The sequence below is a fragment of the Neopelma chrysocephalum genome, unplaced genomic scaffold (genome assembly GCF_003984885.1).
Source record: "Neopelma chrysocephalum unplaced genomic scaffold, ASM398488v2 Primary Assembly neopelma1_22, whole genome shotgun sequence".
Taxonomy (NCBI): domain Eukaryota; kingdom Metazoa; phylum Chordata; class Aves; order Passeriformes; family Pipridae; genus Neopelma; species Neopelma chrysocephalum.
Genome location: NW_020897689.1, coordinates 17522479 through 17545883, shown reverse-complemented (window position 1 = coordinate 17545883; position 23405 = coordinate 17522479). Strand labels below are relative to the sequence as shown.

General features: G+C 35.5%; 1 long non-coding RNA gene across 1 annotated transcript in view; it reads left to right on the top strand.

Moving 5' to 3' along the window:
• Window positions 1–22962, top strand: part of LOC113963173 — a 37442-nt gene extending 14480 nt beyond the window's left edge. The window contains exons 4-5 of the long non-coding RNA XR_003532670.1: window positions 16462–16576; window positions 22437–22962. This is a non-coding gene — a long non-coding RNA (uncharacterized LOC113963173). The remainder of the gene's footprint in view (window positions 1–16461; window positions 16577–22436) is intronic.
• Window positions 22963–23405: the final 443 nt, after the last annotated feature.

Below are 23405 nucleotides of genomic sequence, written 5' to 3'. Positions count from 1 at the left end.
ATAAGAGCTAAACAACAGAAAATGCTTTTTCCTAATTCTAAATTTTAAATGGAAATCCTGATTTTCAATTGACCTGCAAGATGAGCACCACTATACTAGCAAATACAGCTTTTAGCTGTATGGGCACCTGGTTAAAGTAAAGGTAGTCTCTTAAATTGTTTTTATTAAGAAATTGAAGAATTTCTTAACCAGTCATCTGATGAAGTTGAATTTTCAGCATACTACTATGAATAAACATTGCTGTTCTCTATTTCTTTAGCAGTGATAGTTTTTTTTCTGTGAGTATATTTATGTTACAGACTGTTAAAAAAGAAAAGTATAGTAATGTACATATTGTGCAGTGTTTCAACTAGTGTACGCAATAGAGAAATTTTGCAAAAACATTCATAGGTTTTGACTATAAAATCCTGCAAAATTCATTCAAGCTTTGTCACAGATTTAAAAAAAGAACCAAAATATCACCAAACTTGGACAGATTTTGTGCAAGGATGTAGAAATTTGTCAGAAATCAACAGCAATGCAGAGAGACTAAATACATTACTCAAATCTTTAGTGCAAAGATGGTTTACAAGTTTAACTTAATCAGTTTCAAAACTAAGCAGAGCTCTTTCACAGGATACAAGTAGCATAAGTGTTCGTATTTAGCATGCAAGTAGGAATCTGTCTTATCGTTTGCATGTAGGCAGAGAAATAGAAGCAAGGCGGAGGGAGAGCTCCATATATAAGTATCTAGATGTAGACACATGGCAGAAAACCAGTCTTTAAGAAGGGTTATCTTGCTGGTAGATCTCAAATCATACAAGACATTTCCCTGTCTAAGTAGAGGAACTAATCCGTTGTGTTAGTTTGCTGTTATGTCAGGCTATCTTAGTAACAAACAAAATGTACCTTCAAAGTACTCATGGTGTACAACTACATTTGAGGTATAGTCTGGAAGGTCAGTTAATACCTATGCGTGAGAGATGGCTGAAAATCTCATTCTCACGATAAAGTGTAGTGGGGAAGATGTGTAGATACATTTTTCTACATAAGTAAGTCAGTGTTTTATACATATATCATGTACAAGGTCTCATCCTAAAATAAATAAATAACTAAAATAAAAGGCAAGTACTGTGAGACATTTGGAATAAAAAGTGTTCTTGGAAATGGCTTAACTACACTGTGAAAAAAAAATATTAGTCCTGCTTTTACAAAATGATACTTTTGGATCTTATCCTGGATCCATGAGTGGCCAGGATGAAAATCTTCAAGACATTTTCCCAAAAGTAATGTTTTCTCAGGCATTTCTCAGAATTGTTTTTGAGAAATTTGTCCTAGAAGTTACCTAACTTCACTGTATTTTTTCCATATTGAGTACCCTCAACCAACAAACACACCCTCACATCATTAATCTGTCGTGACTCTTTCAATAGCATCAGTTTTTCAATTTTATGGCAGTAACAAGACACATTTGATTTAAGACATTGCTAGTTAAAAGAAGATCAAAAAAATGCTTCTATCCGGTGGAAAAAGCGGTGAACTGACAAGAGCACAATCACTTTGAAATACATTTCAAAGCTGCTAGCAAAATGTTTGTAGTGTTCTTCATCTGTATTATTTTTTGATTCCCCAAAGGACTGCTTTAGGAGATATTCTTTGACTATCAGACTATTCAATAATTTGGCTTCACAGATTTGGCTTACCAGCATTCTTTGTAGATTTTTCTGGTCTGATGGGAAAACAAAGAACAGCTACTAACATCCACCAGTTATTATAGCTGCCTCTTTAGATTTCTCATAAGTAGGTACTGGAATATGACAGTAAAGATGAACATGAATCTCTCATGATTCAATAAGCAGAGGAATAAGAACAGTGGGTTTTATCAGTAATGGGAGTAAACTGCAGTAAAACATTTTGCAAAGATTACAGACACTAAGTCAAGATTTTAAAACATTGTATTTAAAGAGGGTTGAGAGCTCTTCCCCTTTTTCCTCTGTATCAAACACTCCAGAGATTGGACTGATCTATACATTAAATGAATAGTACAGCATTTAAAATTAATAATGTTTTTAATACAAGGTGGTTTTAACAAAACTTTTTACTCTAACAAAATTTTTTGTTCTAACCAAATAAAATACAGTTGCCCATTTAGGTATCTGGTTAATATTTCAATAGTAGATAACAGGTAAGGATTAATTAGTGGTTGAGACAAACATTATTGTCATGACTCAAACAAAAATGAGTTGCAAAAATACTGCATGAATTTTCCTACAGTCATATCCTCTTTCAGTGTAATTGCCTTTTCATGGAAGATAAAAGATGTGTAAAAATATTGGAAAGTTATCTCGTCGTTTGTGAAAACAAACAAAACAAAATCAGATAAATAAGGTGCCACTAAGTTGGACAAAGGCTTAATTATGGCTTTAAGATTCTAATTATCACAGAAGTCAAAACACAGTAGAGCTTCAAATCAACAGTCAGTTACAGGATGTATTTGATAAAAATAGAAAGACTACATGGGAAAAATCTAAAAATACATAAACTAAACTGAAAAATATTTTAAAAGAAAAGAAAGTATCAAATTAATTGAATATATCAATAGTTGCTTTACAGTGGGTTTTTCCACACTTAGAATGTAAAAACCAGTCACTAAAACAGAACATTGAGGCATATCTACTTCTTTATCTACTATTCCTGCAACTACTACAGCTAGTGTTAGAATTTATCCTTCAAATAATATTAAAAATCATCTTTCTTTACAGTTCTATAATGCCTTTTTCATTATCTGAGAAAACAGGCTTCCCAGAAAAAAAACCAGGAAATTTTGCATTTGCATTAATAAATGCAAATCAACCAAATCTCTTTTTATTTATAGGCATTGTGGTTTCACTGGTATTACTGATAGGATTCCATTGTCCTAGTGTCAAGAAGTTTAATTCAAGAGGCATGTAAAAGACTATATGAAACCATAGCATTTATCAAAATGTGGACAATGTTTCCTGACTATAAGAACAATATTCTCAATTTTAGAGCATATAAATATGATCAATTATTGCTGGATTCTTTGTTAATTATTATTTAAAATGAAATTACTGGTATTTTTCTGGATTAGGTGACAAAAATCAAACTTATTATTTTTTCAGAGTAAATCATCTACAAAGAACTATAAATGCATTCAAAAATAATATAACTTGGATGATACAGATGTATAGATGTGGCACTTGGGGACAAGGTTTAGTGGTGAACATGGCAGTATTAGGCTAACAGTTCAACTTGAGCTCAGCGGTCTTTTCCAACTCTAACAATTCTATGATTCTATGATATTTTTCACCTATGGATTTTTGATATTGTTTTCAGCTTCTTAAAACCTCTTAAAAATGACATCTGGGCCAGACATAGGTCTGGTATCAAATTTCAACTAACAACGCTGTTTCAGATTCATAGATATGCTGATATTTATTTAAATACTTATGAATTTGCAACATACTGTTCATTATTTATAAAAATGTTTTAAGGAATGACATTGTAGATTTTCCTTGTTCTTTGTCAAGTGATCAATAATGTGATAACATGTGATGTTTCAAGTGTCCAAGCCATTACTTGTAGAAGAGAAGACAGGAATTACAAAGCTAGTAGTTTCCAGTAACCCAATATCATTGGTAGCATCTGCTTGATCTATGATGAACTGCCTAGTGAAAGGCATTTTATGTTCACATAGTTCCAGGAAGTATTCCAGGATTTAATACTAGCAGAGAATGTTAATGAGCAATTACCATGTCATTAAACTTTCATTTTGCATAGCCACTGGATTACTTTATGTCCTGTTCCTGCCCCTAGCCTTGCACAACTACATGGATCCTGCTATGAGAGGAAGGTAAAGAACATTGTCCAAGCGGGAAACTGAGACTGGGCACCTCCTCATCTATGTTACTGGCTCTATTATTCAGTTTCTGTGTGGTATTGATTATGAATTTAACTTGCTGCATTCTGTTTCCCCATGACTAAAATTAAGATAATAATTTGATACCTATTTTACCGAGATAACCTAAAGATTAGTAAATGCTTGCAGAATTCTTTTAGAATATAAAGTCGTATATAAATGCTAATGATTCTTATTACGTTAACTTGGTCCTGGGCTGGATGTGCTAAACACACATTGGGAAAAAAAACTTTCAGTAGTCATAGGAAGAGTAAAGGAAACACTACTCATAAAGGAAGATCATCAGTACAAACAGTCACAGCTGTCATTTTCTTCTCAGTGGTCAGTTTCTGTGAAGATTTATTCTGTTGATTAATGAGATTAAACAATTTTTTTTTTAATGGTGATTGCAAGCACTTTACTAAAAGAAAATTAGCTTCTCATGAGAAAGGCAGCACTGATAGTGCATTGTCATTCACAGTATTCTTGTTGTGTTCTCTAATGTTTCACTGTTGCAGTTTTCTCTGTGCTCTGATCCCCACTTCCACCTTCTGTGCACTTCCTTTTGCTTTTGAAATCCACCCGGAGCCCTTGGTTCATCCTCACTGGTCCTCTGCCATGCTGTTTGATGTCCTGTGCATTGGAGTGGGGTGCTCTTGTGCTTTGAGGAGGACATCCTTGAAAACCATGCAACTCTCCGAGATCCTTTGCCCTTTAGGGCAGTCTCTGATGGAACCTTGCCAAGAAGAGCACTGAACAAGCTGAAATATGTTCTCTTGAAGTCCAGGGTTGTACATTTGTCTTTGTCTAGCTCATTTCCCACAGCAACTGATGACTGAACAGAGAGTTCAACACATGGAGAACAAATAAATTAGTCTAGAGTAGGGAAGCATGTTAGTGCTGTTGTGTAAATTAGTAACACATAACTGAAGAAAGAAAGGGAAAAAAACTGCAGAAGAGTAAAAGAAAATAGGATTGGACAGTGTTAGATGAATTGATGAATTTTCTCCATATGTTCACATTTACTGAGTTCTAACTGCACTGGTGAAGAAGAATGATTTAATTATACAACTTTATAGTTTAAGACATAACTTTACTAAAGCCAGCATTGTAATGAATTACTTTAGTTTCTCTAGACATCCAGCTATGATTATTTTCTCTCTCTGCATTTATGTAGAAACAGAAGAATAATATATACATCAATGAATGAAGCTATTATTTTAATCTCTCAAGTTATCAGAAATAAAACACTATCAAAAGATGCTATGACATTTTTACCCTGGGCTCTTGCTCTACAAGCTGTGCTTTGTACTACCTGTTTAATCGGAGTCACTGAAGAAATTTTTTTAAGGCTAATACATAGATAATACACATAGAGAATAACTAGTTAAACTTTGATCTTTTGTATTTTTCTCACCTAAATGCTGATTTTTTAAAACGTGTTCTCTAATTCAAACCACTATAAGAGCCTGTAAATCAGCTTCAGAGTATCTGTATCTCTGTTGCTTCCTTTGTAACACAAAGTGTTACCATCTACTTTGTGCTACCATCTAGACACATTTTTACAAGCAAACCCCATCTCTTTTGTCTAAATCAAATTCTGTATATCACAACTATCTCTGAAAATTTTTCTGTCTGTTTTTAGCAATAGTATAGTTTCATATAAGTGTTACTGATAAAAATATAAGCAGCACTATATAGACATTTCTGCCCTTTATTTGCTCATTGGAAGCTTCTTCATGTGATCCCTATATGCAATATTATGAATTGGTGTGATCATATTTTAAGAATGACAGTGAGGTACCATGTATGCTATCAGGACATTGACATTTTTGGGATGTTCTTTTACCTGTGCAAGTGAGAAAAAAGGAAAAATATTATCCCTCTTTAACAATAACATTTTGCTAGTGGATGCTCCAAAGCTAAAAGTAAAAATCTTTAAAAGTTTGAATAAAAGAAGCAGGCTTCTCCACTGGGTTTGCTAACAATCACATAAATTTTTAACTGGACATGCAACACACGTCAGCCAATAAGCTATACATCAGCACTTTCTGATAATGTTTTCAGTGCTGTTTACAGGAATTACTAAGAAGGATACACGTAAATGTTCTGTAGTTACATTTGGCCTGGTAGTATCTTCCATTGGCACATATACATATATTCACTAGAAGCATGTGAATCATTTGTAGTTACAAATGAAAGATTTACAGTGTAAATATTGACACATTTTTATGACCTTGAAATTAAATTTTGTTAAATTCTTTACAAGGAATTCTGTTTTTCCCACAAATTTCAATAAAATACCTTACTTCTTGGAAATATAAAATGACGCTAAATGAAATTATGGAGATATTTTATCATAAAAGTGATTTGGACAAGCCTTTCTCCCTAAGTCAATTAGAGATAGAACATCTAACAAACATCATGAACAAACACTACCATTGGCTTCAGCAGTTTCCCAAAGGAAGAAAAGTTATTTGCATTTCCAGATTTTCACTTCATTAACAATTTAAACACAAATTAAACCTTAGCAAAGATTATGGTACCTTAACAACCTTCCCTGACTTTGAAAAAAAGCCATAAATTTTCTTCATATTACTGAAAGTCATGAGTAAAATCTTCCATTGATCATAAAATGTCAAACCCTTGCTGAAGCTTTCAAGAAAGTTTTACTTTGGTGGGCTTTAAAATAAAAATAGACATGCCTTTCCTCAGAAATATGTGTGCTCTGTTATCTGGCTGATAGCGAGAACTATGAGACATGGATCTCACAAAGATACTTATTTTGTGGAGAGATGCTTAAAAAATGGGCTACCTTCCTGTTAAGAGACACGAGCTGAACAGTTTTGGATTTGGGACCAAAATATCATTGCATTCTACTAATAATCATAGTGTGATTTTAATCCTGGCTTAGAGATAGATGCATTCTAGATAATTTGCAATTATGTCACTTCCAACCTTGTTCAAAATCCGTAAAAGTTAATGGCAATTTTGGCATTCACACCATGGTCACTAGATTGAGTTTTGAATGTTCTGGGAAAGTTCCAGCTAACATGGCAGTGGAATTTCAAATTGTCCCTGATCATCCTACCATTTTCTTAACCTGTTGAAATACTCTACCTGACTGAAAAAGTGGTTGAAGTCTCTCATTCCTCATTCAGATCTTATGACCTTGACAGAGAGTAAAATGTATTATATGCTATCATATTTGCTGATTCTTTTTTTTAATGTGAAACATTAGCAATAATTCTGGTATGAGAATTTCCCTCTTTTACTTAAAACATAAGACTTTAATTTTAAGCTTTGACAATAGAGGATAGAGTTTCTTTTACCTTATAAAGTTTTTGAGACCCTGTTTTTTTAACTACCAATTCATCTCTGAAATCAGAGCTGTAAATTCATTATGTATTAATTTACATAATGCTGATGTAATTTATGCATATGCTTCAATAGCTGACACAATTAAAAATAAGAATAAAGAATTCAAAACCTGTTTTGGGAATGTCAAAAATTTAATATTCTGTCAACTGTCTTCCAGAGTTAGTCCTAATACCTCCCTGGTTTGGGTTACTTCCTTCAAGTTGTAATGGCTTTATTTCATTTCTAGTTATTAGAAGATACATTTTGTATTTCATAGGAAACCTGAAGAGACACAAATCTTTAGTACAGGAATTAAAGACATGACAGAATAAGTACAGGTGACCTTTGTCTAAAGCGTAGAAACAGAAGCAACATTTAAGGAAAGAAATAGTTAAAAACGAATGCAAACAGTTCACATCTTTTGCTTTCTGTAATGTGTAGAGAAGCATCAACCTGAAGGCTTTTGCCCTCCATGCACTGCTACAGGCAAAACTGAGATCTACGTTCTGCTGTTTCACAGAGGTGTTTACAGCCTCTGTGGCTCTAATGTTTGCTTAAAGCTGAGCCAGGTAAGACAAACCAGTTTGGTGGTGCATTTTTGCTTGAAAACATGTCTCAATCAGAAAGATTTGAGAGAAAGATACTTTTGAAAAGTCTCTGTCGGTGTCTTGAATTGAAAATAGACACAATTCTGGAAGGTGGGTGGTCATTTTAATTATCATTTCTTTTTGTCATCTTTGTGGTTTCATGGCTGAGTGTTATTGTAGGTGTGAATCTCTCAAGACAAAGCTTAAAAAAAAAATCTTACAGGGATTAATAAATTCTGTACTATAAATTTTATAGTACCTTTGGACCTTTGGGGTGGAGGAAGTGAAATACCAGGACACAAAGCATTGCACAGCACAGCCCCTGCAGGCCCTGGCTGTGACTGAGCAGTGCTGGCAGCACACCAGAATTCGGGCTTTCCTGAGCAGTGTTTGCACAGCACAATGTCTTTCTCTTATTCTCACTCTAGCCCCACCCTCCCACAGCAAGTAAGCTGAAGTTGAACATGAAACTGGGGTGGGACAGAGATGGGACAGCTGATGTGAATTGCCTTAAGGGGTATTCCATACCAGATGGTGTTGTGCTCAGTGAGAAGAGATGGGAGAAAGGAGAAAAGTGAGGATGTTCGTAGTGATGGTGTTTGTCTTTCCAAGTCGCCGTTACATTATGAAGCCATGCTTTCTAGGAAGTGGCTGGATGGTAAGTACCTGCCAATGGTAAGTAGTAAATGAATGTTTTTCTTTGCTTGTGTGCACACCTTTTTCTTTCCCCACTAAACCAGCATTCTTTCACTCCACAAGTGGTTTTACCTTCCTTTCGTTTTCTCCCCGTCCTGCGGGAGTGGGAATCAAGGGAGCAGCTGTGTGGGTGCTTTGCTGTTGACCACAGTCAATCCACCACAGTAAAAATCTGGTCAGGCTGAAGACTCACTATAGATCTTCCTAGCATTGCTCTGCTGAACGAAAGCCAATCTAGAATGTTGCTGAAGGCAGAGGGGGGAAAAATCCCGTCCTACTCAGGAAGTCTCTATTGAAAGAAAGCTTTCTCAACTAAGTAATAGGAAAAGTTGAGATTTCGGAAGGATTTGTAATGGAAAGGTAGAACTTGTTTTGCCGAGGAAGACCACAAAATGCCTTCTCGAAAGGGTTAGGTGTTTTGGTTTTTTTTCCTTTCTGCACTCAAAGGGAGTTGCAGAGAGAGAGCTGTGTTATCCCTCTCTGCTATGCCGGAGAGAGATAACCCTCACAAACATGTACAGGGCCCCAGCAGCCGAGAGAAGGTGAGAAGACAAAAAACACTGGAGAGGGCAGGGCCATGCCTTTTCCCTCTTAGGCCCAATACTGCCTGGTAGAGCTGAGAAGTTGTAACTTTTAATGTTTTTGCCTCTGAAACAAAACCTTTTTGAACCCTTTCCACTGCCTTGGCATTCTTGGGGAAGATACCTGCGTATGTTTACCTTACAATGAATCCATGAGTGTGAATACAAGACAGGAAAATGAAATATATTCTTGTGCATACTTTAAACACTTGTTTCAGGTGTTTTACAGGTTATTTTTAGAGTTAGTTTTCTTGGTATTTTTTTTTTTGGTCAAAGTACACAACAGATTTACAAAGCTTTCCTACAGAAAATTGATTGCCTAGATGTACCCTGAGAGCATGTAAACAGAAAGAGGGGGGTTACTAAGACTGTGACCTGCACAGAGAAGAAATTGGACTTACTCCTGCTAGCAGATAGGAAGCTAAATCCCAGACACTAAGCAGAATCAGAGCCTTTTTAACTCAGAAAAGAGTCACCAAAGATGGCTAGGAGTATTTACTTTTAAAAAAACAGTGCTAAATAGAAGTTCAGAGACTTCAAAACTAAGTTTAGAAACTAAGGACACCATAGAGAAGATATGACACAGCAACGCCTGGTTCTGATTGTCACAAAAAGTCACCAAGTAATCAAGAGTTCTTGTGTTGTGTTTGTTGGAAAGGAGAATGTGAACTGCCAAATAATCACAAAAGGATGGAGAGAAATTCAGGTTAACTGAATGCAGTTGGTATCAAATTTAAGTGCAGTCCAAAAGCCCAATCATCTGTCATAATGCTTTGACCTGAAAAAAAAAAGATATTAATTGTAAATTGCTTATAAAATATAAATTAAAAAAAAAAGCCAAATTGAGGTCAAGAACTTCAGACCTCACAATTTGGTGTTTTCAGCATAGTTTGGATGACAATTCAAATCTGTATTTTTCAGATTTAGCCCATCTCAAAACTTTTTATACTTTTTCCCTTTTATTTACAGAGTAAAAGATAGATACATTGTTCATATAAAAAGCCTAAAAAGCTTTGTTTATGAAGCATTTCCCTCAAACTGGGATCCATACTGCTCAAACCAGAAAGAATGTAAAGTTTCTTTAGTTGTCTTATCCAATTTCTGACATACACTGATTTCCCTCTGACTTGTATTTTATAGATGTTTTCTTCTGAAGCTGCTAAGGATATAGGGTGAGATTTCCAAAATTGTATTTTCATATAAATTTGCAAATAAAATCTAAGACATACTTGACAGCCATGATATTTGAAAAGTAAATTGCCTGGTAAGTGCAAAATACTTTCTACTATTCTGTAATCTGGTATTAATTTCTGTTTCTGAAAGTACTGAAACTATGTACAGTACTTTCTGTTAAGTGTGGCAGTTTGCAGCAGAGTAATTATGCTCTTCTCATAAAAGTACAATAGTAAGAATGGAAAGAGTCTAAGGGGAATACCTCTAGAATGAAGCTTTTCTCTCAGTGTTAATTAGGGGAAGAAATTAGAGGGATATGCATTTCTATTACAAGAACTGCCAGTAAAATCCTTTTCTGTAAAGCTCTTATAGCCAAGAAGATATAAAGAATTCATTATTATGTTTCTTAACCTGTAGGTCACTACATTTATTCTACTATATTGCATTGAATCCAGTGGATTATAATCGACAGTTTTATAGTAACAAATTGCATAGTCTTAAAAATATAAGCAGAACATTCACCTGCTGCAGCAATATTCGTTGAATTTCACTGAATTTATGAGAGCCATAGAGGAGATAAAAGCTCCTTCCAAGTATTTTCACTAACATATTTTCCCTTGGTTATAAAAAACAGAAAATCAGAAAAGCATTTCTCTCACCAGATAAAATCTCCTGACACTCTAAGGCTTTGCTCGGAGACCACAAGCCACCAAAATTCCAGCTCATAATTTCTTAAGTGTCAATATGGGAATACCTGAATAAGAAACACAGAACTAAGCTAAGCAAGTAGTGGAGAATTCTCTTGTTATATCACAGAACATTCAAATCATATACTATAGGTATCAATTATGGAGACAAGACAGAATGCTGCAAGGCAATGTTCTGCTCAATATTAGAAACAGCATGCTTACAACTACATAGTTTTTACTTACTGAAGGAATTGAAAAGACAAAAGTAATCCCTAGGGCAAGTTAGGGCCACTTTTATCTTGCCTAAGCAGGATGAAAAGCAGATCACATTTAAATGCTTAGGTCAGGCAAAAGCCACAATAAGAAAAAAGCTTTCACTTTCCAGACTCTTCCCTGTACTCCAACACAGTTAGAAGATATCTCAAGAACCCTTAAGTTTTTAAAAACACAAACACTGTAGCAAAGTACACATAGTACATATCAAATCTCTTTGATGCACAGCAAATGTCCGTGGGTTTTAGAATCCACACAAGTGCACAATATAGCAAAGTGGTTTGATCCTTGGGTTATTAACTCTTTTAACACCTGGACTTCAAGAGAACAAACTCAGCACACAGTGGATTTCAGCAGAACAAAGCCCATTGCTTTGTGTCTGTCCCTCCTGCTCTCCATATCCAGAAGCAAAGCATGGAGAAGAAGGGTTCCATCCAATCAGCTCAAACCTACTGCTTTTTCCCCTCTGTACCAGCAGTCTTTTGTGCAGGCATATGCAATGAAGGAGATCTGTCTGCTACAAAGAACTAGTGTTATAAATGTAGCTAATTTTTTGTCTATGAGTTTGAGTATAATGACCAACAATGCACTGAATTAAAAAGAATCTTTTTCTTTTTTTTAATTTCTAAGATTTGGACATCTGTCCATTATTTAAACTTCATATAAAGCCTTTATTTTAAATGGAAAACAACAGGAAGAATATGGGGGAACATTAAAACAAGAAAAATCTACAAAACCCAGAACATTATTAGAAAGTGTAAGTTTTGCATAAACATCCAGAAACACAAACATCTAAATCTAACATCTGTTTCACTTGAAGCAGAATGTGAAAAGAATGGTGAGGGACTGAGGGGACAATTGAAATCGTTAGGGAACTCTAATGTTAGCTGTTCTGCAGGCCTAAAGTGTATTTCCCCAAAATAATGCCAAACAGACTTGCTTAGAAAACAGACACAGATGTTGCGTTATTTTTATTTCTTAAAATATAATACACTTTATAGCATATAATGAATTTTTAAATACTTACTGATTTAGAATTCTGAGCAGCATTGAAATAGTCTTTAAACGAGGATTAAAAAAAGAAAGAGTATTTATGGGCAGGCCAAGATTCTTCCTGCAGTGGGAATCCTGGGGAGAATCCCCTGCCTGAGAAAAAATGACAAGAGAAAAGTTTCTGTCCCTACACTGTATGGTAGTAGCACAGCACCATTAGCAATGAGGAAATAGTCTCCTTCCCACTGACTTCAGGGGCAAGTACCTTTGGTGGGACCAGGACCAGATCCTGGACATCGTTTATTCTTAGACTGACCACCTAAACAAATAAATGAAAAGGACTTTATACCTGTGCATTTATTTGAACAGCTACTGGAACTGAGAAACCTCAGAGTGAGACAGAAAGGAAACAAGAGGGGATTCCCAGCTGCAGACCATGGTGTGTCTCTGAAGAGGCGGTCTTGCTTTTCCTCCAGTATTGTTGTCAGCCCAACAACACTCATATGCGTAGTTAGGTAGTAGTAAATTTGTATCAGTTGCCTCAACCTATATGTGTGTACATATTTTTTTTCTTTTTTTTTTTTTGTTTTGTTTTTTGTTGGTTTCCCCACCCCCACCCTACTCCCCCGCCCAGTCTTCTTTCCTGATTCTCTGCCTTTCCTGCCAGACACCAGTCTTCTTCCTGTGTCTGAGCCACAACCTATGGCCATCCTGGTCAAAACTTTTACACATCAAGAATGCTCAGTCACTGCCAGCCTAAACTAAATTTTCTCCCTGTTCCAAGGTTTCAGTCAGGTGTAAGAGAACAGGTAACTTAACTTTCTACTGAGCAGCTTCAGAGGAACATAACCCATGAAAAAACAATATAAATGAAGCACAGCTTATACTGCCCAATTAATTTTCCCTGGAAACTGTTTATCAGGAAATCATGACCCTTGATCTTTAGTCTTGGTTAACTTTCATGCGATATTTCCCCACATCTCTATCTTAAGTCAGTGGAAGCAACTCCTTCGTGTAGTACTATACAACAACTGTAGAGAACACTGCAAAGTTATGCTGACTTTCATACTACATCTCCATCTTATTGAAAGAGATGTTTGGTTAAGTTGCAAAAATTTCTTGTCATCCTTTGGAAATGAAAAACGATGGTATTACTTACTGCTCAAGGTTTTATAGACTTTTAAATTTTTTTTAATTAATTTGCAGTAAGTTTAACTAAAATAAAACCAGAATGCAGTTCTAGGGGTTCTAGCAGCTTCAATTATTTTGGTTCCACTTTAAATTATAAAATCATTTAGGTTGGAAAAGACCTTTAATATCATTGAGTCCAACCCAGCACTGCCAAGTCCACCACTAAACCATATCCCTAAGTGCCACACTTACATCTTCTAAATACCTCCAGGGTAGGTTTTTCAAAGACTGCCCTGGGCAACCTGTCCCAATGCTTGATAACCCTTTTAGGAACTTCAATCTCTCTCTCAGAACTAGCCCAGAGGGCTGGCTCCAGTTTATTCTTTGCTGTCTGCTCTAGTGTACTAAAGGAGTGTGAACGAACAAGACAAAAGAAAGCTATTGTGTTGCCTTGTCCTGCTGAGGCGTTCCATGTCAGGTGGAGTCCTCCAGAAGAAGGGGAGGTTTGTGTGTCTCCCCAACACTGATGAAGACTAGCTCCTCCAATCAGAAACTCTAGAACATAAAATGAAACAAGTTTGAACAGCTTTAGAAAGAAGGGAGCTACCACCAGAAAGGAGGCTGGTGGAGTTCTGACGGGTTTCAGTAAAACCTCTGAGATAACAGAAAGAGTGAGATTTTTTCTAAGAAGGACCTAAGAGGGACTATGTGGGAGAACTGTAAAATGATCAAACTTATATATTAAAAAAAAAAAATCTCAAATCATTAAACTAAATAGGTATTTAAAAATTTTTAGATGCAAGAATAATTATAGTAAAAATATCATTTATTATAAACAAATACATAATATGTCTTCCTTGTTGCTGTTAAGAATCTGATTTCAAATGAGGCCACTACTTTCACCAAACAGATGGACAATTGCACACACACAGATATATAGGGACATCTAGTTCTTAATATTACCTTTATCTTCAGCTAATCATCAGAGAAAGACCCAATTTGTTGGCAGAGATAAAAAAGGAGTCAGCCAATCTGTGCAAAGAAGCATCATCATTATCATTTAAGAAGATCAAACATCATTACTGATGGTAACCATGGCTTAAGTTACTGTAGTCTTATGACTGGCCACCATGCTAGCAAACACTAAATTAGATCCTCTTTACTGTGTCTCTGGATAAGTCAGAGTGAATTATTAAAAACCCAAATTCAGAACTGTTACCTAAACTTCCAATTTTGTGCACAGTTGAACAGCATGTTTCCTATATACTTTGAAATAGGTAACCACTTCTGACCTCTGAAATTATTTGCATAATAAGCAAAATGTAATGCAATGTTACAGTTATTAATGGTCCATGTTTTAAGCTATAATTGCATTTGCCTGAAACTCTTAATTAATGAACATGTAATTAAAGATTAAAATAATGAACATGATAATTGGGAATGAATCTTTACCTACCTTGTCTGAGTTGAAGTGAGACTTCCACAGTTTGCAATGAATGTAACAGCCTAACTACAATTGAATTAATTTATTATACTCCTTAAAGGATGTCCAGGCCCACTACATGAATCAAGATTCAGAAAAGTCATGCAACTTCAGAATGTCACTTTGGGAGCTGTATTGTAATTAGGAAAGAAAATGGAGAAATACGGCTCTAGAAATCTGCCTATGAGTTAGCAAAACAACAACAGAAAAAATCATGTTGTTCTGAAAGCTCAAAAATAGTTGATGCAGAGTGATAAATTAACCACTTTAGATAGTATTCATCAATGTTACGCAAAATAAACTTGGTCTAAGACCTTCAACCGCTATTTTGTTAATCCTGTTTAAATCAGTATTACAAAAAAATAGCTAGTGAAAATAACAAGGGGATGAGGTCTCTTCTGACTTGAATTATCCTATGATCCCATTTGAGATTATAATACATACATACATACAATTTCTGCAACAAAATATCAGTAAACAATAAACGTTTACTAAAAGGCTCAGAAAGAAGGATAGCAATGGGTTATCTGTTCTAATTTTTAATAAATCCCTGCCTTGCAGATGAGAATTAAAAAAACAAAACAAGTCCCAGAAAGCCTGATAAAACAACATGGAAAAGATATTAGTTTTCTAACACATGCACACTTCTACAACCCTAGAACATACAGCACAGAATAAAATTCAGTCAAGAAATTTGTCTCTTTGATAGATGTGTACTTTCAACAGTTTAACAAATCAAAACCAACAAGTATGCAGTGAGTCGAGACTTTATGCTAGAGAAACTGCAGTCCTGTGACTGTTTCTGGTTTTTCTAATCTTTAGTCTCTTTAGCATCTCTTTGCTCTTTAGCATTTTACTGCAAGATTTTTTGTTGCTCTGTCCCACCCCTATTTGCATTTTAAAGCTATCTGTGCTTTAATATTTCCCATTTTGCACTCTTCCTTGTATACTTTTGCACTCTTCCTTGTATATTGAAGACAAATAAAACTTTTTTTTTGCATACATCTCTTACAGGATTTCCTGGGTTCATTAAACATACTGTGTTTCCACTGCTGAAAATAACAAGGATTAAGTAATGCACTTCAAATTTTATTCCTATTTGATTATGATATTCCCAGTCTCTGCAAAAGAAGCTCACACAATGTAGATTTAAAGAACAATTAAGTGTCTGTTGTCTGAACTTTTAAGTTTTCCTTTCTACAGAGTTGAGTATTTGCTTTGGTTTTAAAAGCTCTTCACAGAATTTTCAGAGTGGTGTAGAAGTACATTGCTGTGAGTTATTAGAAAAAGCTTTAGAAAACTCTTCAGTTATGGCCAGCCATCTCATGATCACTTCTGCTGCTCATTCCAAGCACAGTTTCTCTCTGTACAAGTGAGACTGGCTGAAAATTCAGAAATATCCCTGAAATTTGAAGATCTGTCTGTAAATTGACACTTGTGCAGCACTTGATCATTGTACTCTCCTTTCTTTCACACCTTTTATATTTTTCTTTAAGTTCATCAGTCTGATTCTCTCTCACACTCATGAACAGATCTGCAAACATCATCTGTATCATTTCTATCAAGGCACTATCCAATTCACAAAATTTTTCTTTAGTTTTACAGGCATTATGAGCTCCTGACACCTCTCTGCCAAGTCTGAACTTTCTTGAATGCATCATGGGCAGGTACTGGAAGCAGAGAATGTGGCTTTGTCTCTATATTAAAGCAAGGTACAATGCTTTCATATACACTGTTGATACAAGCATTGTTGCCTTAATGTAGCAATATTTAAAAATTCTAACAATTTTGCTCTTTGTCTCATATTCAAAGTTTTAATGTCAAAGTTTATGGGTGGCTAGTACTATGCGACAGATTACCTATAAGGTTGCAAACCATGTCTGTTCCTGGCCTGTCCTCCCATGACAATTTCTGCCATTGCTTCCAAGCACGGTGCTCCTTGCTTCTTGTTGGCTATATCTTCCAGGTCAATTCATGAAAAAAGTATTTTTCAACATATTTTTTTAGAAACATATAATTGATTTTTATTTTATTCATATAACAAAACCAGACATACTTGCTTCTGAAGGGAGAGATGTCACCAGTGATGGGACTTACTCTCTCTTCTGAAATAGGTAGTGAGATAAACTCAGTATGCATGTATCAGGGACCTGCTTTCTTTAGCAAGAGGATTTTGGGAAAATGTTAAAAAAGTCTCCAAACACTACACGAATAAAAACTTCTATGTGCCTTTCTAGTGGAGCAATGATGTGCTCTATTGGCACATCTATGGATTATTCTGAGCCCAAAAGAGAGTGCATTAATTTTGGGACTGATACATTGGTCTCCTATGCTTATACAGGTTCTGTGATATTGTCCCTCTTCAGTGAATACACAGAAGACTTGATTCTTCTGAACTTCATTCAAGCACCACTTGCAAGATTGTTTTGCATTAAAATTATATGTTAGGGAGAAGATGAGCTCTGTAATCAGTGCCTCTATGTGATACTGACATTATATCAGGCCTCTTTCTTCATCACAACATACACAAATCACAGCAGTTTCTTAAAAAAAATGAAAACAAGGGGAAAAAAAGGCAATCTAACAGGTTCTAACCCCCTTCCTTTAGGAACCTGTGCCTTTGCCACAGGCCAGCTCTGGGGTGGCCCAGGCGTGGAACCTGAGATCACTGAGAGTGTTGCTGTGTTAAAGAAAACAAGGAGCAGCCCTGTGGGCTGGGGGTGATCCTAATGATTGTCATTGGACTTGCTCTGGAATTCTTGTTCAGATACTGTAGGATTTTCCCTCTGTCCTAAAAGGACACTGCCTCAGCCTGCCTTGCTGGCAAGCTGTCTCCCCTTGCAAAGCAGCCTACTCTTATGTCTCCATATACCAGCTTTTTCCAGAGGTGCTGACTCAGAAACATTTATCATTTCAGGCCAGAAAACCTTTTAAGTAAGCAGAAGAGGAGGCATGCATTGTCAATTAAGCTCTAAATTTCTTTTTCTAGAGAAGAATATTGGTTTTTAAAAAAGACCTCTTCAAAGCTTTTCCATTATACTTGATGATTCAGCTCAGGAGCACTGAGTAATGCACACTATATTGTGCATCTCAGAAACTGTTTAGAAACAGATTGCATATATGAAATATGGGGGTTTTATTCCACCTGTATTGATATAATTGCCTCTGGTCCATTGATTTAATTTTAAAAATCCATTAGAATTGATTTTATAGTTATATAAGCCATGAATACAGAAGAATATCTACCTTAATTTGTTTGCTTATGAAAGTGATACCACTGGTATTGCTATTGATGATCATCAAGCTATCAGTATTATGAGATATCAGAATCAGCACATCCTCTTAAACAACTAGAGAGCTGTCTGTATGACTCCTTTTACAAGAAAATGACATGTAGAGATGAGTTTAAAATGTGTTTCTTACTTCACTTGCCTAGAGCAACACCTTTGCTTGTTTATCTTGCATGACCTTTTTCCACATGTAATTGCATGATTTCCATAAAGTCAATGACAATTATTAACATCAAAATATGTCACTGTACACTAACCCAAAGGAATACGGAGCAATACCTGAAGTGCTGAGTTATATTCTCTGATGTTACATATACCTATGTAATAGGAAGTTTGATAGGACCCACAGAAGACCTATTCATTTAACTTCTATTTGTGACAAGATACTTTTGACAGACTATAACAAATTTCTGCAATGAAAGACCATATAGCATTATGGTCTGAGAGGGAGAGATCAGGGATATCCTCAGTATCATTAGGTGACTTGCACAATTAATACATGAAATGTGTTCTATTTTATTAATAATTTTTTGTGCCCTCACACTATCACTAGTGTCAGAATACAAGCATAAATTGCCTCGTTTTGCATGCATACTTCGGAATTAGCTTAGATCAGTTTGTGGAACTGAACTAAGGAGTGATTTGAAGGTCTCTTGACAAGGGCTAATGATAAATGGTAATGCACTCAGTTTTGAGAAGCTGAAAGGGGGTATATTTCCAGTATTCATGTTAAATTTAGTTTTGACATCTTCATTTACATTCTGCAAAGGGGAATAGAAAACACGTTAATGAAACTGTCACATAAACTGGGAAATGTTGCAATAAAGACAGAGAAATGGCACAAAGAGAAAAAAGGATTTGAAACAGAAAATAAAATGTGTTCAGAAATTTGCAGACCAGAACAAATAGGAATTTAATATTCCCTTCAATGCATCCAAGGAAAACTTCAGCAGAAGAAAACAAAAAACACCAATTGCCAAGAGAGCTTTAGATACTGAGTTATATAATACTAATGATGATTGACTTTTTTTTTGCTTAGGGAAATATGGAAATATCTATTCATCTGTGGCCATTCATCACTGTGTGTTTGGATCACACAGTGATCCTGTCCTCACATAGCAGGAAAACAATATTTTTGTCTTAGAGTCATCATTAAATGTGACCAATTTCTCAAACATATTGTTATATCCAAGAAAGACATTGACATAGTAAATTGTGATGATTGACTGATGAGGAATACTAAAATAATCAAAGGTCTTTAGTTTAGGTAATTAATTTTATGGGAGGTCATCAGAGAAGTCTGAAAATGTCCACTGAGGAATTTTAAGGAAGAAGGATGTTCCAGTTTCTGCAAGTAGGCAAACACAACAGGGAGTAAAAACAATAAAATTGTGAAAAAGAAAATTCAGAACCAACACAGTTCTTTCCAAAAGTGAGGACTATTGAACTTTGGGAATTGTCTCTCAATGAAAAGTAATGAAGTTTCCATTACTCTGGCCAACTTGCATTAGTCGAGCCAGTCCGATTTTACAATAGGGAATAATTCCAATGGCAGGGAGATGGACTAGATGACTCTAAACACTTTTTCTATCCCTAGTTTTTACAGCACAAAGGATATAATCTTGAAATACAAATTGCAATGGGAAATGTGTTCTTCCTAATGATTACAGATAAAGGCAATTTTCAGACAGCATCCTCTCCCTTTTATGTCTCTGCTCTAACTGCACATTATCACATAGGTTTTTAAGATAAACTATTAACATACACTTTAAAGGAAAAAATAATGCAGGGAAAAGGGCACTAAAAAGAGTCACACTTTGCCTAAAACTACAAAATAATTTTGCATTGGCAAAACCAACATATTTCTTTTCATTTAAAACAGTTATAGACGGTGCAAGTGAAAATTGCATATATCCTATGCAAATTCAAAGGAGCATACAGAAAATGAAAGAAGCGGGGAAAAAAAAAAGGAAGAAAAAAGAAAAAAATAATGCACTCAATCATAAATTTAATTTGGTTAGTGATACAATACACCTAAAATCTCTATATTTTGAAGTTTTTAATTCAACTTTTTTTTTTCACTAACAAGTATTACACCATACTGGGAGAGCATTGAATACATTTTGGGTTGTGAGGAGATAAATACATTTATTTCACTTTTGCAAAGCTGTGTTTCTTTCTTTCTTTCTAATGCACAGACTTGCTACAACACAGGGCAATGAGAAAGGTACATTGCCTTTAAGTCTGGGACTGAAAATAATGCCTATATTTTGTGACTAGGAGCCACGTTGAGGTCACATTAGATCACAAATAATCTGCAGTGAAATCCAGTAGGTTTTTCAGTCTACTTTGATGCACCTTTTGTATCCTTATGCTTGTCTGCATATATATATGTATAAAGTGCACATATGTGTGTATGAATAATAATTCAACCATAATATGTAGAAAATGTATTTAATCACATATAATAAATGTGTATGTCATATATATGGCTGAAATCTACTAATAGTTTGACACAAATTAACTAATTTGGTATCACTGTATATTAATGCAGAATCTCTGCCAATATTATCACCGATTTCCATAATAAATTCCTTTCTTTTCATTAGCTCAGTTATTGAAGAATAGGCTTGGAAATATGATTGCACATACAAAACCATGACAGCAAAGGCATCCAGATAGAAAGCATTCCACATGATGGGTCTTACCATGTCAAACACATTCCTCAGCCATGTTTTATGACTTTGTTCTGATCTGTTACAAAAACATTTCTTGTTTTTTGAGCTTGTTGAAAAGGGGGGCTCACATGCAAGTCTAGGTGCAAATGCTGGTTTTATATTTAAGTAGTGCAATAAAGAAGTAAGATTTGGCATTAGTCCTTTAAGCTCCAACAGTCAAAAGGCACATCAACATATGGCAAGTACAGCTATATTCCCATTAAAATATGCATTTATGACCATTCACTTTGGCTATGATGATAAATATGGAAAAAAATGCGCAAACATAAAGAAGCTGCTCAGCTTGCAGAAGGTGACAATGAGTTTTGTACTCTCATTGGCTGTTTCACAGGTTATTCTTTTATCTGAAGAAGACAAAAGGATATCAGGTCAATGGAAGAATGATAAATAAGGAACAATTAATCCACCTTAATGCAAAAGGTTTAACTTGCAGCCTTTTCAAGTTCCTTTATCTTTTAAGCTTTTCTGAAGCTTCATCAGATCTTCCATCCATATAAGGATATGATTCAGCTTACTGCTCTTACCATCAGTTTCTTGATCCCTCTTGGACTAATCTTTGGAAAATGTCTGCTGACATTATCGAACAGAATGTGTGACATTGAAGAGATAAACAGAAAAAAGTAGTAGTGACTAAAGTAATTAAAAAAATTGGAGGCACACCCCCTGTTAAAATCATGTTAAGAAAAAAAAATTGATGAGGCAATGAGAAAACCACAGACCACCATGCACGGTGTCATTGTTACTTCTAGACAGCTTGAGTCATAAGTTATTAAAATGTCTGTAACTATCCTTTACAACTGTAATGAAACAGAAATATGCTGCAGTAGGTAGCTTCTGGCACAAACTCTCTGCTCAGAACACCTATAAATCTACATGCTTCACTCATGCATAAGGATGCAGAGGCCTAACAAATAAGTAAAAAGAGCATTACGGAAAGCATTTCCATCCTCAGGATTATGCAATATTTATTTATTATTATTTATGAAGACTACAATGTAAGCCATTATGAAAAAGACAAGTAGATTATTTTTGCTAAAGGCACAATGTGCAAAAGCATCTCAAGTTCTTCAGCTTGCCAAGGTGTAATCTACTTGCCAAGTAGATGATCTATCTATATATAAGAAAGCAAGTATTTGATCATTACTCAAGTCTCACTAGGCTATCTACAAAATTATGGTTTTGTAACAGATTTGTCTAAAACCACACAAATACTATCAGAATTAATAACTTCAAACTGACCAAAGCCAGGAATATTAAGTTGGATTCACCGTGGTGAAGATGATTGATCACAATTTTTGCTGTATTAATGCTGAATGATCAGAGACAAAATTTAGCAACAATACAGAATATATACAACTGTCCGAGTTCCATTTTAATTTGTAGTCTCCTGTTTTAGAGAAGAGATTTCTGTTAGCTAATACAGGTCTAGAAAAAGTAGCCCCTTATTGTGCAGACAATGAACTATAGCAGTTAAAAACTAAGTCCTTTGTACACAAGACTGTATTAATCATATTAAAATATTTCCTTTTTATTTTTTCTTGTAGACATTCTCTGTAAAAACAACTTTCTGTAACGATTTGAAATTGACTGGTCTGTAGAGATCATGCACTGGTGGAGTTCACAGTCCTGAGGGATATGGGTCAGGCAAAGAGTAAAGTCAGGACCCTGAATTTTGGGAAAACAAACTTCCAGCTCTTCAAGGAGTTAGTCAATAGACTAATAGGTAAACTGCCCTCAGAGACAAGGGAGAAGAACAAAATTTTAAGGATATGTTCTACGGAGCACTAGCAATCCCAAGATGTAATGAATCGGGAAGGGAAGGCAAGAGACCAGCATGACTGAGTGGAGACCTGCTGTTAAAACTAAAAGGCAAGAAGGAAATGCACAGGCAGTGGCGGCAGGCACAGGTATCCTGGGAAGACTGTAGGGATTCTATCTAGTTTTGTAGGGATGAGGAAATAAGGCCAAGGCATGAACGGAGCTGAATTTGACAAGGAATGCAAAAAATACTAAAGGCTTCTACAGGTATGTCAGGCAAAAAAAGGAAGACTAAAGAAAGCGTACCCTCCTTGATAAACAAGTTTGGCAAACTAGTAACAAGGGACAAGAAGGCTGAGGTACTCTGCAATGGTTTTGCCTAATTCTTCACTGACAACCTCTCTTCCCACAACCCTCGGGTGGAGGAACAAATTCTCTCCCGCTGTGAGAGAAAATCAGGTTTGTGAGCACTTGAGGAACCTGAATATATATAAAGATATTGGACCAGATGAGGTGCATTACAGAGTCCTGAAGGAATTGGATGATGTTGTTGTCAAGCAACTCTCCATGATATTTGAAAAGTCATGGCAGTCAGATGAATGTGACCTGCCAGCCTCACCTCTGTGCCTGGGAAGATCATAGGACAGATCCTCCTGGAGGCTATGCTAAGGCACATGAAGGATGAGGACATAATTCAAGATAACCTGCATGGTTTCACCAAGAGAGAGTCCTGCCTGACCTATCTATTGGCCTTC